We start from the raw sequence: 18,395 nt of genomic DNA on the forward strand, positions 1-18,395 counted from the left end.
AATTTAAACAATTGAAAACGCTAAAAGCAGATAAATAGATACGCAGTGGGGAACCAAACAAGCACACGGGAAATCCACAAAAACAGCAGCAGGTTTTATTTATGTGGTTCCAAAAAAAAAAAAAAAAAAAAAAAAAACGGAGTTTTTGCTCACAGGGATAATCCTATTGAGGGAGAGATGGATGCTGCAACATTATCTCATTTTCAGCCCTGTCCCAGAGGCTGACAGGCATTGCAAACGCTTTATAAAGCTCTTGAGTCATAAAAAGTCACAGCAGTCAGGTTACACAGCAAGCAGGTAAAACTAGAAGCAGGTTTTGCCTTACAGACAATGCACAGAGCAGCGGTGGCACATTGCAGTTAAGTGGCAGGATATCAAATGTAATTACTTCTGAGCAAGAGCATTAACATCCCATTGAATTATAATGAAGTTATTGTGCGTGCTTCAGGACACAAATCCATACCTTTACCAGCCAGACATCTTATTACTGACACTTTATATCCCCAAGAGGGATCTGAATGCAGACTGAACTGGCATGAATCCTGCTTTCGGGGCAAAGAGACTCAACGTGTGAAGGTTAGTGTCATATCTCAGTGCAAGTGTACATCGTGTGTGTGTGTGTGTGTGTGTGTGTGAGAGAGAGAGACGGTCTGTGTTGTGCCTGTGAGTGTTAAAGTGTGAAAGTGTTAAAGTATGAGTGTGAAAGGGTAATCTTTGTCATTGTGTCTGTGCGTATTCACAATCACGACAGTCAAGCCCTACAGGACAGTTCTTTTAAGCAGGGCCCAGTTTGATCTATTGAAACGAGGGACATTTGGAAACTGCTGGAATCCTGGAAGACATGTCTGAACTGCACTTCTCTCTTTTTTTTTTAGTCAGTCATCGGCAATGGTTTTTACCCTGTTCCCCCCCCCCCCCCCCCCCCCCCCATTTGGAATGCCCAATTATTATTTGTATCCCGGTTCACCGCTGCAACCCCCCGGCGACTCGGGAAACGGAGGCTGCAACACGCGTCCTCCAAAACGCGTTCCTTTTTCGCACTGCAGATCCACAGCGAAGCCACCAGACCTATAGTGCCGGTGGACAACCAGATCTGAATGGCTCCACTGCAGACCCGCAGACGCCCTATCAGCCACAGGGGTCGCTGCTGCGCGGTGAACCGTGGATTCCCCTGCCGACCTAATCCCTCCCTACACGGGCGGCGCTCAGCCAATTGTGCGCCGCCCCCTAGGAACCCCTGGTCACGGTCGGCAGTGACATAGCCTGGATTCGAACCCGCGATCTCCAGGCTATAGGGCGCATCCTGCACGCCACGCGGAACGCTTTTACTGGATGCACCACTTGGGAGCACCCATGTCTACACTCTTGAAGAGTCCCTGACTGGCACTGCCTGCCTGCCCTGCAGCAGCTTCCTCTTTCCAGCTCTTCAGCGTAGAGGAAGCAAGCCATCACTTCACCAACGACTCGTGGATTGCTCATGGAAACCTGGGACCTGTTAGACCCCACTGCCCTAACGAGCTCTCATCTCTGCTCTCACAACAGCACCCTATTTATACAGCAGCCACCACCGCCACCATTATCATCATCATCAACACTGGTTCATTATAAAAAGCTTATCTATGAGTTTACCATCTCAGCAAAATATCACATGGAATGGGAAATACCCATACAGAGAGAGAGAGAGAGAGAGAGAGAGAGAGAGAGAGAGAGAGAGAGAGAAATTAACAAGGCAGTCTCACAGGCTCAAACATTGAAAAGCTAAGAGAGTTCAATAGAGTGTTATACCGTTACATACCTGGAAATAACCCTACTATTGTGGCTACGCACAGCACACACACACACAAAATGTGAAAGACACAGACAAATTGTTCTTCACTTTTCTAAATGCGCATGTCAATTCTGGATGTTAGCTGCAGTATATACAGAGGTACACATGCTGTACAGTGCAAGGCTAGGCGTAATTTTTTATTCAACCTACCCCCCCCTCCCCCTTCCCATATTCACCGCTTATTTAAATATTTATCTCCAATGCCATCTCATGAACATACAGTAGCCTCATTGTTCCCGTAGTAATATACTGTAATATAATATCATTTTACTTTATAATGAAGTAAAAGCACTATTGGAAATCTTTTAGTTTTTCTGATTGGCATTTAAATCTGTCTGTTAGGTTCTTACGAGTTTAAACATTTAAGTAAACAGAATCCAACACGCCTCACAATAATAATAATAGATATTAAGAATGCCAGTGAATGTGCTGTTACTGCAGTGCTCATATCTCAGCACTGCCCTAGCAGGTCTGCTCTATGCCAAAGCCCCTCTCCCCCTCTACAGGATACCCGGTGTATATTCTCTCATCATTCTCAGGATCACACACCTCGCGTGAAGGCCCAGGCTAACCTCTGACCCTGCTTCCTGCCTTGGCCCCGTCTCTTCCTGTTTAGGGGTGAGATGCAGGCAGTGCGGTGTCCACTTCCTGTGAGCTGTTAACCCTTTCACACCAGAGTGGCAGGCATCGACACAAAGAGCCTGCAGAGCACAGTCCGGGGCAACCATTAACAAAGCCATATTCACAAAGCATTTACCACCGTGCTAAGTTAACACCATTTCTTTTATGTTAAAAAGCTTCAAATGAAAATAACTCTGGATGTTCATTTGAAAGCTCCTGTGTGCACCTTGGTTGTGGCTTGCTAGTTCTGTTTAACAGCAGCAGCTTGCATTTAAGTTCTGCAAATAGTGTGCAAACTCAGCACAGCGGTAAATGCTTTATGAATACGACAGCGTCAAAACACACACACAGAGGTACACTATGGGTCCTCAAGACAACAGATATGACAGACTGATAGAGGGCTGACAGAAGGTGCTCAATTGGCAGTTGCTTCCATTTCCTGCTTGTAAAGGTTCATGGCAGTTACTGTGGTGCATGTTGCGTCTGTGTGGAGGGGCAGTACTGCTATTTACGCCATAAATGAAATGAAAAAGGGGCAGAAAGAGAACTTATTTATTATTTTTTTAAAGTGCTTACAAACTTTCATTACCGAGCGGTGACGTTTTCCTCAAAATTGAAAGGCAAACATTAGAATGAAGGAAGTTTTTTTTTTTTGTAAAAGTTATTGAGCAACTAGTAAGGGTAAACAAATGAACAGGAAAACAAGCCGAGTGGGTGGAGGTCGAGTTAGTAAAAGCCAAGCCTGTGAGGCGCGTCACGCGCTCGTATTAAAAAGATTTGATGTTTAAGGGTCAAAGGCTGAGAGCCACGCGGGAGCTCACTGGATTGCCCGGAGGACTTGCATTGTTTTAAAGATACAGACAGACAGAGCCATACATGCATATACACACAAAGATATAGTAACAGACAGAAACAAACACCTGGACAAATACACACACAGATAAATAGGCAGAGATGCACAATCAAACAGGCAGTTAGGATACAAAAATCGCACACAGACACTCAGACAGGACACACACAATGAGACAACCACATTTCTCAGTTTTAAAAAAACAGGTGTGTACACACCGACACAGGCACACAGACAGACGCAAACACATTGTCATGCAAAGACTCTCTCAGTCTCACACATAGTGTCTGCCAAACCTGGTTTTGTTTCCTGTACCTCGGTTGTCAACCGCGATCAAACTGACTGATTATGAAAGTATGCAAGCAGTAAGTCTTGCTGGGAAATAATAAAAAGATGCCACCCTGAGAAGAGACAGGGCAGCCACAGTTCAACTGTCGACCTGGCTGCTGTGAGGTTACAGGTACTGTAGTGTTGCGCTGGGACTTGGAGGCAGGGGTCCAGGTCACACTACAGCAACAGAAATTACCAGCGGCTCTATTCGAGGCACGTCTACCTTTTGTTTTAAAGGTATTTCCAAGAAACACTCAAATGGGAAGCTCAATGACAAATGTTTTCAGTCCTGCTCCTAGCGCCATATTGCAACGTATGTCATCGGAAATCACGTTGGAACCTCATGGGAATCCCAGTCTGAGGCTGTGTATAAATATATGTTAAAAATAATAATAATAATAATAATAATAATAATAATAATAATAATAATTAAAGTGTCCTGTTCTCGTATATACTCAATAAAAGTTGTTTATTCTTCAGCTCGACACAATTCAGGACTGAAAATAAGTTAAACACCACTCAATGGTGGTATATGTACTGATTCAAGCATTCAAAATCCTAAAAGGTATAGGCAATGTCGACCCAGGGGACTTTTTTGACCTGAAAAAAGAAACAAGGACCAGGGGTCACAAATGGAGATTAGATAAAGGGGCATTCAGAACAGAAAATAGGAGGCACTTTTTTACACAGAGAATTGTGAGGGTCTGGAACCAACTCCCCAGTAATGTTGTTGAAGCTGACACCCTGGGATCCTTCAAGAAGCTGCTTGATGAGATTCTGGGATCAATAAGCTACTAACAACCAAACGAGCAAGATGGGCTGAATGGGGCCTCCTCTCGTTTATAAACTTTCTTATGTTCTGATGTTCTTATGTAGTAACACTGACAGAAAAGTCTATTGCCAACGTTTTGGCTTTCTGAAGATACTGAGAAAGACTAAACATTTGCCATCGAACTGAATTAGGATTGTTACTATATATCCCACTATTGAATGTTTTACAGCTATGAATGAAATTAAAAAGACAGAAATGTTTAGGCTGTAAATCTGCACATCATAGTTTAAACCCTTTTTGTGTAGGGGGTTGTTTGAACTATACTACAGAAGGAAGGACGGCTACTTCAAGCGACAGATATATATATTTTTTTATTAAAATAATAACTTTACAAGGCTTTTGTGTACTGTAAAAATCTGCTTAGCAAGCACATATAAAATAAAAAAAACATTTCCGAGAATTTGTGAGTCATGTCTGCAAACACTTTTTTTTTTTTTTTTTTTTTTTTTTAAATGCTGAAACAGCCCATTAGGTCTTTTTAAAATAGCCGACTACCCTGATCACCTTACTGTTCAAACAAGCAGAAACACAAACTGGTGCAGCGATGGAAAGACAAATCCTATTGCATTGCAGTTCGGTCCACTCCTGCTTTTACTGAGTTTAAGAAGACACACAAGATTCTTACCTTTTACTACCAGCTGACAAGCTGGTAGTAAAACCTGGAATGAGTAAAACTGCTGTGCAACAGGAGTCTCATTACCATCCCTGAGGCAGGCTGACAGGTAAGCAATAGAGGGATCAAGTTAATACGTGTACCGTTTAGCCATTCACTCAACATTTCAACCAAACAAGAGAGTCAGGTATAAGCCACTGGGGTGTATTCAATAAGTCTATACACCGTGCCGGATCTAAATACCACAACCAATATTGAATAAAGGACAAAACCTGTCATCTGACTTACTTCTAAATACAAAACACTAAGAGACTCGCGCACAAGAGATATTTTTTTTATTAATATATTTTAACAGATCCGGCACTGTTAAGAATAGACCCCACTGAATTGTATTCAACACTTTGCTATTAATTTGATTCGTTGTTACTTTGACAGATACATTCTGTATTTTGTATATTACTAAACAGGATAAGCACACTTTCAGCAGATTTTAATCACAGTTTCTGAGTGAGGCGGTACCTACATTTTTTTTTTTTTTTTATTATTTGGCACAGTAAATAAGTGTACACTATAAACGGTACAGTTTAGTTTTAATGAAGCAAGTGGACAGGTGTGTGTAAAACATCCAAAACATGGCACATGTAGCAATATTAAAAAGAAACTTATTAAAATTGACAAAGTCTTTCTCAATGTCTTCCGCGAGATACTGTACAGTTTCATACACAGTTAGAAAAGCTGGATTTGGTGAAATAGGGAAGTTTCAGAGCAGGGTGGTTAATATAATATAAATGTTAATGCTTTGTGGTACACTTTGTGTCCAGCATGTTGATTTTATTAGAGCCCACAGGATTTTAAGCGGCATAAATTCAGAGACCATGTGACTTGCGTAAATATTTGCCGGCCACAGTTAATGTTTAGCTGCCAGTGTTACTTTGTATTTATTTTTTGACTACATACTTCATATCCTAAAATGAAACTCTTCGCCGGCAATGCAACGGTACTCTGGTGCACCAACAATGAAATGAGGCTGCCACTGGGAGAATGAGGCTGCCACTGGGAGAATGAGGTTCACAGTTCATGTTTTGACATGCCCTCACTGGCACCACGTGGCTATGACCCAATGTTAAAAACACGTCCCCAAGAAGCCTCTGCCCACCAGGCACAAAACCTTTCCATGCCAGATCCAGATTTTTACATGCCCAACACGACAGTGAATTTACACTGCCTGCCTGGACTTTGAGAGACAATGTAATTTATACAGCAAACATGGCAGTAAATACATTTTGTATATTTTGGCAAGCAACAGTATTAGTCAGAAGGGAGACTATGCTTCATACCAGTTTTAATAAAAAAAATAAAAAAAATAAAGGGGGTTGAAAAATGGCCCAAGGCACACTGCTGGTAATCCATTTCAGTACCACACATATCAGGTCAGTATCAGTATGCCATCACACTGAGATTTGCTCTGTCCAGTACTTGTTGCCTGTGCTCTTCTCCTAGGGTTTCTGCAGGGTAATGCGTCACGATTCTATAATTCATTTTCAAACTATTCTGTATGGGCTGTCTGCCTCTCAGTGCGCAGGCAAACGGTTATCTGGGATTAGATTTCAGACTTCCTTAGTGCCCCTTGTGTAACCGTGCTGTAAAATCAACAAGGGACATCTCCCGAGGATTAAACTCTTCAGAGCCGGGTAAACCGATAGAAAACTATGACTTAATAAACAAACACAAGACTCTGACACAACCCAAACCCCCCCACTCTCCTTTTAAAGATATTTATCGTTGCATTCTGGTTCTAATAACGGACCCCCCTGCCTCAGACTCTCATCTCTTTCCTATTATTTTTTTTAAGTTATTTATCATTGCACGCTCTGTCTCTTTCCGTCTGTCTTCAATCTGCATCTCTGTGTGTCTCTCTCAGTCTCTTTCTTTTTATTAAAGTTGTTTATCATTGTTCTGTGTCTCGATCTCTCTCTTCCCACCCACCCATTTTCTCTTATGTTTACGTTATTTTTCATTGCATGCTCTCTTCAATCTGGAGCACTGCCTCTTTCAGGTTAGATGATGAAACCAGTCTAATGAGATTCTGGATAACCAGTTGAAGTGGGAGAGCTTATTCCTCATCATAAAGATCAGAGGATATCTTATGATCCTCCATCAAAGACTTTAAACCTATACCAGTTCTACTGGGAAGGGGACAGGGGTCGGGTGAATGCATAGAGATTGGATTAGAAAGCATGTGCATGAACCCGCATCTCACCAAACCTGTGGCTTCAACTCTAGCTAATGGAAGAAAAAAACAAAAAACAAGCAAACAAAAATATCATCAAACCCCAAAAGATCACGTTGCCAAAAGGTAATAAAAACATTAACACTCCTTTAAAAAATGGGGGGGGGGGGGGGTGATAATATTGCTAACGTGCTTATTATAAGACGTAAGAGAATGGATTTGCCTCATTAGGTTGGCTCTGACGTCAAATTACCTTAGTTTAGCTCCCTCAAATTCACTTTGTTGGTGCTGACCTCAAGGACAGAGTGCTCAACTCCCAGGGCACTTGGCTTGCGGACCGGGTGAGAATGCTGAGGATACTGGAAGCAGCCTTGCCTGTCAGCCAGTGCAAGGCTCACAGTTCTGGGTCATTATCCCTCCTCTGAACCATCCAAGAGAGTCTGTGTCACTCCAATAGACAGAACTGGAGGACAGGACACACAGGCCCTGAAGGGGTTCGAACAGATGGATGACTTTATATTAAAAAAAAAAAAAACAATCTGTGAGCAATCTCCACTGTTTAACAAACACGCCGTTCTAGGAATATCAGCAAAATAGATTTAGCATTTTTAGTCTACCAACAGTGTTAGAATTTACAGGGGTGTAAAAAAAAAAAATCTAAACAGTTTGTCTAATTTTATTACTGAAGTAAACAGGGTCCACAAACCTCTACATATAAAAACAGTACACACATATACTTTCTCCAAGAGGCAGTCAGTGTAGGCTTAGGAAATACATTACTTAAAGTTTAATCCTGCCTTTGTTCAAGGTTAATTCCCCCCTCTCAGGGTATTGGTCACTGTTGTTGATCTACATCTCGAGTCCTAAACGCAGATGCCAGGAAACATACAGCAGATCTTCAGGGAGTGAACTGCAGTTTTCTATACAGCTGTTGCAAAACTCTACAACTGGCATGCACTTTAAGGGTTAAATCCACAGCCTCTAGATCCCATTTAAACAGGAATATTAAGAGTGTATCCCAGGGTGCTGGGGGAGAAGGGGAGAGGAGATCAGATTTTCAATGACAATGTGCTTAAGATTGCCGTTTCAAAGGGAGGAACGTATCATCTGTCAAACGTAATGACACTGGGCCAGGGAAAATGAACTAAAATGGAATGGAAGCCATTCATTATGAGAGTCCTGAAAGGCAATGCAGCCTGCTGATATCAGCCCCAGGAAAATAAACATATACACAGTCAAATTTCAAGAGAGACAGACAGAGAGTTGGCAAGTTATCTGCGATTAAGTGATACTTTTTCTCATGTTACTGAAATGATTAGAAGATGTACAAGCTACAGTGATACTTGCTACCATATAGTGGGAGAGTCTGGTGAGAGCTCATTAAACAAGAATTAATTTTTTGTAAAAAATAAATAACATTCCTTCAGCCGGAATGACAATCCATCCACGAACATGGTGACGTTCCCACGGCAACAGAGCCGAGATAATAATGACATCGCAACAAAAAAAAAAAAAAAAAAAAGAGTACGATGAAGATGAAGACGATGACACGGACTGTATGAGAAATCAGCGCGCTGGGATGGTATCCAGTCAGTCTTAACAAACCCCAGAGGAAACACTTAAAATCATTTTTTAGATGCTATTAAAAAAAAAACAAAAAAAAAAAAACACAATGTAAATAATAAAAAACGTAAAATTAAAGAAGTGTCTGCTGAGCTTAAAATACCTCGGCAGATGCTCGGTCACGTTTTGAAAGAACCAGTTCGGGAAGCTCACTGCAGGATAATGAGGCATGTCAGATTCGAATCTGGGTCTCCAGTGAAGGACGCCTGCTTTTAATAGGTAATGGAGCTCCACAGGGTGGATAATTCAATCTTTGTGCTTCTTTTTCTGAAGCGCCTTGGGATGTCTTGGCAAGTTAAGGCGCTGTAGAAGTGGATGTCCTTATTGTTGTGTGTGGAAAAACACAATAGGCAGGGCCAGACAGGCATCAGATTATTATTATCGTTTAAAAAAAAAAAAAAATTTTATCCCTCAATTTCTAGTAACACCATTGATAAATTCTTATATATTATTATACTGACGTGATGCAGCCATTTGAAAAGTCTTTGTATCATATAATTAGCGAATTATTAGTCTTATTTAACTAGCCTATATAAAATAAATTGTATACACACACACATCATATTCTCCCGCACATACTAAAGTACATGATAAAAATGTATCTTGACAAAAAACTGCTCGTAGTGAATAAATGTTTTACAGATTGGGAATGTACATGTAATTTTATACAGTAAGTCAAGTGTGTACTACTACTAAAAAAAAATAGCTGTTCAAGAATTATTTAAATGGATTATTTCTGCAGTTGGATTATACCCTAGTGCAGGGGTCTCCAACCCTGGTCTTGGAGATCCCCGATCCTGCAGGTTTTATAGGTGTCTTTACATCACCAGTGGCTAAAGATCTGGGACATGTTAATCTTGACTAATTAAGCCAATAATTGGTTGAATTATGTAACAGAGCTCGGTTGAAATGAAAACCCTAAGACCCTGCAGCTCTCCAGGACCAGGGCTGGAGACCCGTCCTAGTGCATTCCAAGTATGTATAATTCCAACCATACCGAATGCTTGATAAATCCCATGCTATTAAATAAAAAAAATAAATCAAACAGGCCAATCCATCTATTTATTGATCTGAAATTCCTGAGATAACTCGCTACAGTGCAATTTGCAGTTCAGTCTCCTTTTTTTTTCCCTTCGTTATGACATACTCTGACCCTGAGACAGCTCAGAATCCAAACTACCGCCCCCCTCTTCCCTGCTGTAATTAAAAAAATAAAATAAAAAGGGCACACTGCCTCTTTAAGACTCAAGGCAGTCTCAACTGCTCTCTAACTTTGACCTAATTGCTCTCTCGACTGCAAACACAGGACACCTTGTACTTTGACTCCCAAAGACTATTTAATACCATTAAAGTGATGCAAAAGAAGATACTTAACTGTTTCAGCTCTCACAGGAACCTGTCTAATTCCAGTTCGGCCTGAATATAAGCTTTTTAGGCAGCAGAAAGCACTGGATGTACAGCAAGGCAGAATCACCATTCACGAGACACCGCATTGCGCTTCTGTCTCTTACTGCTAAAAGAAATCGGAGAAAGACTCAGGACACTGGCGAACACGAGCAATCAACCCCATGCGAAACCAGCTCTGAACTGGTTAAAGCAAACAATTTCCCTTAATGGTTGGTTAACCAGGAGCTCTTCCAGTCCAGTAGGGAATTAACTTGATCGGGGTGTATAACTCCTGGAATAAATCGGCTTAATTCCGGGCAGATATAGCAGGGGGCGGATTGCTAGATTATAAAAAATATCAATAAGGAAGTGTGTGTAATTATATACACACATAATATGCAATATGTGTGTATAATATATACACAGTGTGTGTGTGTGTGTAATATATATATATATATATATATATATATAAAATGTGTGTGTGTGTGTATAGATATGTATACTGTACTGTATTATTTAGACTCTACTGTATTGGAGTGGGAATAAGACTCCCATTACATAGGCCAATTCAGACTTTATTATGATCTTAATATCTATAGTAGTTTGGCTCAAATCAGAGGGACACTGTTAAGGTCAATGTCTCTGTAGGTTGCGCGGTTAGACATGGAATGCTGTTGAACACCGATCATTTCATAACAGATTTAAAAAGGAGCCTGGAAGCAACAGAGGGTTACAAACTCACACTAGCCCTGGCCTGCACCCAGTCTTGAACATAAGCCAAGACTTTGAGCAGTCAGGCCCCCTGGTAAGTAATGATTTCCTCCCTTGTATTTACACGAACTCCTAACAGACCTACAGATTCATGCTGCAATAAGAGCGATCGGTTCAGAGCAGATCTAGCAGGGGCCCGATTCCCTCTCCAATCCCTGGCACCTGCTGTACTGTACCTTGCCATTTTAAAATGTACCTCCGAGGGGAGTTCTTACTGTAAACCCAGGACCTGGGGGACAGGGGACACGGGACTAGTTTCAAACGACCGTCTACCCCTGAATGGTCATCACATAGAGCCCCGGTCAGCATTGCCATGCCTCATACAGTTCTCAGTTTCGGTTCCCGATCTCTCTCCTTCTCTCTGTGGGAACCTGTGGTCCAAGTCACTGCTGTGGTTTTCAGCAGATCTCTGCTTCTCACGTTCAAACCACACACACACACACACACACACAGCCTCGTCTCTGACTTCACTAGGGGATGGTTGAAAAGTTTATCTCTGTAATCAGAACTCGGAGATCAAAGGTGCACTGGCACCGCTAAATAAATACCTCCTATCCTGTTATTCACGATCCAACAAGCCGTGTGAACAGCTCAGCTGGGCTTTTTGTTACTTTTTTTCAAGCATTTTGGTTGTGTTTTTTTTTTTTTTTGTCTGTGTCTGTCTGTGCAAGTGCTTTACGAAAGTAACTGAGAAGAAAGAAAAAACTAACAACAAAAAATGCACCGACGCAATTATACATATTGGCCGTTCACAATTCAGATCGATAGATGTTGCTCTTCTGCATACACCTTTTTCAAACAGTGCACGGAAGAGCTTCTGCAAAGTGAGCTTCATTTATTTATTTACGCTCATTTGTTGATTTTGCTAACCAGTTTTGTCAGGATCTCCCTCACCCGCACGAGTTCTTAAAACACACAGACTAATGGGCTCCATTCAGACTACTGGGCTTCATGAAGTGTCTATTTAAGGGATTAAATACATTGCAGTATAAAAAAAAATATCAAAATTATTTTACTAGCATAACCAAGTAAAAGGTTTTTAAACATAAATTGGTTTTATTCAGTAAACATGCCACTGAATTGCCTCATACATACTACCTATATGCAGCCAGTCCAGTGCTTCTCGCATTTCAAGAGCAGCAGTAAATTCACCACTGCCAACATTTTAAAAGAAAGCTAAAAGGAAGTGTTGAAAGTAAGTTTTGCATAACCTTAGTTTGTGATCTCCCTTGGTTAACACCAGGGCTGGAAATATGCAGGCCTGCAGCACTGTGCCGTGACACGCTTACCGAAACACGCGAATCTCTCAGGCTGGCACCTCTCTCAGAGCGAGGAAACTAATTCTAAGAGACAAACACAAGTCATCACTGCAGTGTCAAAGGTTTAGTGGTTTAACCAAAAGAAATGTAAATGCTACACTCCGTTTGTCTTATTGTAACCAGACAAAACCCTGTAAATGGGACTGCAGTTTGTTAATCGTACAACTGCCCACAGAAATCTGTACATTACACAAGTAGAAGTAAACAAACTCTGAAAAAAAAAAAAAATTTAAAAAAAAATTAATAGTTCTATCAAGCATTATTATTTGCAGAAAAAATTAAATAAAAAAAAACCTCCCTGCAAAAGACTCATTGCAGGGGTGAACTGCGCTAAAACAACCTCCAGAGTAGTTCTGTGACTTGTCAACCACATCCCTTTTTCACAGCCGGGGACTCCGTCACTCGAGGTGCGAGAACACTGCATGCCAGTAACTTGGGTTTAACTCACAGCCTTCCCTTCCTCAATCTCGTTCCGCTTCCTAACCACTGGAGTACAGAACCCCACTCCTGCACCGACTCGCTTCATCTTCCCCTGGAGCTGCACAAGCTCCTACCTACCAAAGACTCAAAATAAAATAAAATAAAAAATAAAACCTCAGTGTTATTGCATAGGGACTTGGGTGGAAGAATCCCAATTCACCACGGTATGTTTGGAGAGAACAATAACTTTACATTAGTACTGTTTCTCTGTAAAACTTTTTTTGTAACAAACCATGAAATTACAAACACATTTGAAAGTGCCAATAATCTTGAGTACACCATAGGTATCCCCAATATACAGACAGGCCTGACTGCACAATGCATGTGCATTGCAGGTTTTGTAGTTGGATAATACTATAGCAGACAAAAAGCCTAGGGCAGGAAACTAGTTCGAGGGAAAACAGAAATATTTAATCAAAACCAAATTTATTTAGTTATTTATTTTTTGGCAGCTGCATAATGTCATCACTGTTTTAATGATCCCCACTCGGATCTTTAGTGCAGTTCTTATGTATATATGAAAATAATCCGATCTAAAGTTCTGATCAGCGATTCATTCACAAGGGCAAAATAAAAACAGTGGGGGAAAATACAAATACTGTCCAGACAGTTCTTATTAATTAATTTGCTCATTAGCAGGATTAAAAGTTGTGAGATACAGATGTGCGACTGAATGACCAAAGCACACCACTGAATAAATCTTATACTGAACGGACTGTGAAAAAACACTGAAAACCAAAAGCGTTTCATTTTCTTTGGCAAACTTGAGTATAGTTGTTAAAACAGCAATGCGTTTTGGAAACAAAAAAAAACCCGCAACACGATCATTTAAGACCACGCGATAATGAAAAGTTTACAACCAGCGCAGACAATTTAGCCCCCCTGTGATGACAGCGATTAATCAATCAGCTTAGTTCAAATTCAAATACACTCTCCTTCATTTATATCCACTAGCAGCGGACGAGGTCAACTTTCTGTGTCGCTTACACAACAGAACTGGGTTAAATATACAAATAAATAAATAAAACAACCAGGATTAACAGAGATTAGGCGGGTAAACGCAAATTTTTAAGACCTTGCATAAACAAAGACATGCATGCATAACATTTCATGAACTACATGGGTAACGTGCAGAAAAAATACAAAAAAATAAAATAATAATTCACCCACACAAAAAAAATAAATTAAAATACTAAAGTTCAACGAAGGACAAATATTATTACCCCCCCCCCCCCCCTCCTCCAACACCAAAAAAAATAATTAGGATTACTGTTGGATACTGCACAAAACAGAAGAGACGGGGTTGGGGTATAAATAAATTATTTTTAATAATGTCGGTCCTTAACAATTTTTTTGTACGCGATGCCATACAGCAGTTTACACATACAACTCGCCACCACGCTGTACAGCGGCAGGGCTGTAATGACAGTTAGATGCGGTCTGACAACAGCAGCTTGCCGTGTCAACTATTGCCGAGTTACCCTGAACTGTGCAGCTTGAGAAGCTCATGCTGAGGGAGAGGGAGGAGTGCTTTGACTTTGAAATCACTCAGCTGCATAGCGATTCTGACAGTTTTGCTGTCACGGTGAAACGCCGGTACCTCCACACCACAGACACACACAGGAAAACGACTAACTACTTTACTGGGAAGCGTCTCCACGCTTGACATTCCCAAAACCATACACAATCCTTGTACTAACGAGCCGCCTTCGCCGTTCTCTTTCCGCGGTTGGTATGTAGAGAAAGTAGCGGACACTGTCGATATTATAATAAATACAAGTTTAAAAATACCTGGAACCTGTTGACTCCTCCTACAAGTTTCCTCCTTGTTTTCTTCTCCACTCCTCTCGTCTGGTGAAAGTTTTGCAGGGTTTTTTTTTTTAATTTATTTTTGGTTAGTAGCGGCAGAGCGGGAGGCTGACGCTGCCTCTCCTCTCCTCTCCGGCTGAGAGACTGAGCTCGCGGAGAGACGGTTAGACAGAGCGAGCTACTGCGGCAGTCGCGAGGGCGGCGGAGCAAATGCAGCAGCACGAGCACCACCACCAGCAGCCATTGCGATCACGTGCTGCCAAGTGAAACCCGACCCCGCCTGAGCACGGGATTGACTTTCCCCCAACAGCGCAGCCAATAAGCGTGGAAGAACGGACTGACCCCGCCCCCCAGTTAACTCCACATGGGCCGAATGTTTTGTTTTTTTTCTTTGTCGACCGACTCATAAGAGCGAAGTGCCTGGATGTTTAGCTAACATGTCAAAAATGTATTCAATTGTATTACATTTTGCATCTATCTTTGGAAAAATATACTTAAATACAACTACCATTATATATACTATGGGAAACTTTGATAAAGATTAGTTTACCATGGTCTGTTTCTTAACATGCTTTACCATACCTCTGTGCTTTACAATGCTTGCCTATGCTTTACCAGACCTCTCTGTGCTTTACAATGCTTCCCTATGCTTTACCAGACCTCTCTGTGTTTTACCAGACCTCTCTGTGCTTTACAATGCTTCCCTATGCTTTACCAGACCTCTCTGTGCTTTACAATGCTTCCCTATGCTTTACCAGACCTCTCTGTGTTTTACCAGACCTCTCTGTGCTTTACAATGCTTCCCTATGCTTTACCAGACCTCTCTGTGCTTTACAATGCTTCCCTATGCTTTACCAGACCTCTCTGTGCTTTACAATGCTTCCCTATGCTTTACCAGACCTCTCTGTGTTTTACCAGACCTCTCTGTGCTTTACAATGCTTCCCTATGCTTTACCAGACCTCTCTGTGCTTTACAATGCTTCCCTATGCTTTACCAGACCTCTCTGTGCTTTACAATGCTTCCCTATGCTTTACCAGACCTCTCTGTGCTTTACAATGCTTCCCTATGCTTTACCAGACCTCTCTGTGCTTTACAATGCTTCCCTATGCTTTACCATACCTCTCTGTGCTTTACAATGCTTCCCTATGCTTTACCAGACCTCTCTGTGCTTTACAATGCTTCCCTATGCTTTACCAGACCTCTCTGTGCTTTACAATGCTTCCTTATGCTTTACCAGACCTCTCTGTGCTTTACAATGCTTCCCTATGCTTTACAAGACCTCTCTGTGCTTTACAATGCTTCCCTATGCTTTACCAGACCTCTCTGTGCTTTACAATGCTTCCCTATGCTTTACCAGACCTCTCTGTGCTTTACAATGCTTCCCTATGCTATCACTGTGTTGTATTACACTTTAGTGTGCTTTTACTGCATGTATACTTTTATAAGGTTATATATTTCTGGTGTCAAAGTCCACACTGGATCTCCCGTATCAAACACACATTGCATCACCGGGTTCGGTATTAATTGTAAACCTGGGCGGTGCCGTTTGTTCTTTGTAACGCCGGTGAAATTCGCGTCTGCGCCGTAAAGCAAACATCTACTCCCCCCCGCCCCCGTCTACCAATTTCCCGTGACATCGTCATGCAGGACTTCACTGATCCAGACAGGAAATACAACCGTGCTTGCAGTGTGTGTGTGTTGCAGTGTGTGTGGGTATCTCTGTGTGTGTGTGTTGCAGTGTGTGTGGGTATCTGTGTGTGTGTGTGTTGCAGTGTGTGTGGGTATCTCTCTGTGTGTGTGTTGCAGTGTGTGTGGGTATCTCTCTGTGTGTGTGTTGCAGTGTGTGTGGGTATCTCTGTGTGTGTGTTGCAGTGTGTGTGGGTATCTCTGTGTGTGTGTTGCAGTGTGTGGGTATCTCTGTGTGTGTGTGTTGCAGTGTGTGTGGGTATCTCTCTGTGTGTGTGTTGCAGTGTGTGTGGGTATCTCTCTGTGTGTGTGTTGCAGTGTGTGTGTGTGTTGCAGTGTGTGGGTATCTCTGTGTGTATGTGTTGCAGTGTGTGTGGGTATCTCTGTGTGTGTGTGTGTTGCAGTGTGTGTGGGTATCTGTGTGTGTGTATCTGTGTGTGTGTGTGGGTATCTGTGCGTGTGTTGCAGTGTGTGGGTATCTGTGTGTGTGTTTGTTGCAGTGTGTGTGGGTATCTCTGTGTGTGTGTTGCAGTGTGTGTGGGTATCTCTGTGTGTGTGTGTTGCAGTGTGTGGGGGTCTCTGTGTGTGTGTTGCAGTGTGTGTGGGTATCTGTGTGTGTGTGTTGCAGTGTGTGGGGGTCTCTGTGTGTGTGTTGCAGTGTGTGTGGGTATCTGTGTGTGTGTGTTGCAGTGTGTGTGGGTATCTCTGTGTGTGTTGCAGTGTGTGTGGGTATCTCAGTGTGTGTGTGTGTGTTGCAGTGTGTGTGGGTATCTCTGTGTGTGTGTGTTGCAGTGTGTGTGGGTATCTGTGTGTGTGTGTGTTGCAGTGTGTGTGGGTATCTCTGTGTGTGTGTGTGTTGCAGTGTGTGTGGGTATCTCTGTGTGTGTGTGGGTATCTCTGTGTGTGTGTGTGTGTGTTGCAGTGTGTGTGGGTATCTCTGTGTGTGTGTGTTGCAGTGTGTGTGGGTATCTCTGTGTGTGTGTGGGTATCTCTGTGTGTGTGTGTGTGTTGCAGTGTGTGTGGGTATCTCTGTGTGTGTGTGGGTATCTCTGTGTGTGTGTGTGTGTTGCAGTGTGTGTGGGTATCTCTGTGTGTGTGTGTGTTGCAGTGTGTGTGGGTATCTCTGTGTGTGTGTTGCAGTGTGTGGGTATCTCTGTGTGTGTGTGTTGCAGTGTGTGTGGGTATCTCTGTGTGTGTGTGTGTTGCAGTGTGTGTGGGTATCTCTGTGTGTGTGTTGCAGTGTGTGGGTATCTCTGTGTGTGTGTTGCAGTGTGTGGGTATCTCTGTGTGTGTGTTGCAGTGTGTGGGTATCTCTGTGTGTGTGTGGGTCTGTGTGTGTGTTGCAGTGTGTGGGTATCTCTGTGTGTGTGTGTTGCAGTGTGTGTGGGTATCTCTGTGTGTGTGTGTGTTGCAGTGTGTGTGGGTATCTCTGTGTGTGTGTTGCAGTGTGTGGGTATCTCTGTGTGTGTGTTGCAGTGTGTGGGTATCTCTGTGTGTGTGTTGCAGTGTGTGGGTATCTCTGTGTGTGTGTGTTGCAGTGTGTGGGTATCTCTGTGTGTGTGTTGCAGTGTGTGGGTATCTCTGTGTGTGTGTTGCAGTGTGTGGGTATCTCTGTGTGTAGGAGTGTCTGGTAAAGCACATGCACTGAAGGAGCTGCTCTTGCGCGTCTCCTTTCTTCCGTCGGATGAAGGTACAGAACAGAAATATGCTTGCAGAACAGATCTTATCACTGGCTGTACATTCTTCATGCCCTGGGATCTGTCTTTCATTCGTTCACTTCTTTCTTTTTTCTTGAAACAGCAAAGTGAGCGATTACAGAGGGCCGATTCGTAAACTGTTTTTCCCCAGTTTTTTTGTTTTGTTTCGTTGGACCCCGCGCACCCGGCTCCTAAAAACCATCAGCAGAGCGTTCCATTTACTTTATTAAAAAAAAAACCAAAAAAAAACCACACATTTGTCATGCTCCTGACAGCAGAAGCAACTTGCGTGGTTTTAATGCATCTGAAAACATGCGGT

General features: G+C 42.3%; 1 protein-coding gene across 4 annotated transcripts in view; it reads right to left on the reverse strand.

The window, feature by feature from the left end:
• The window catches only part of LOC117433414 (retinoic acid receptor alpha-A), a 101,405-nt gene extending 86,421 nt beyond the window's left edge, over positions 1 to 14,984 (reverse strand). For 3 of the 4 annotated variants that reach the window (XM_059006660.1, XM_059006661.1, XM_059006662.1), the window contains exon 1: positions 14,675 to 14,984. The gene's annotated coding sequence lies outside the window, so the exon portion shown is untranslated. The remainder of the gene's footprint in view (positions 1 to 14,674) is intronic. The other variant, XM_034055660.3, reaches the window with a different exon arrangement.
• Between the last annotated feature and the right edge of the window lie 3,411 nt (positions 14,985 to 18,395).

The sequence above is a fragment of the Acipenser ruthenus genome, chromosome 33, assembly GCF_902713425.1.
Source record: "Acipenser ruthenus chromosome 33, fAciRut3.2 maternal haplotype, whole genome shotgun sequence".
In the NCBI taxonomy this organism is placed as follows: domain Eukaryota; kingdom Metazoa; phylum Chordata; class Actinopteri; order Acipenseriformes; family Acipenseridae; genus Acipenser; species Acipenser ruthenus.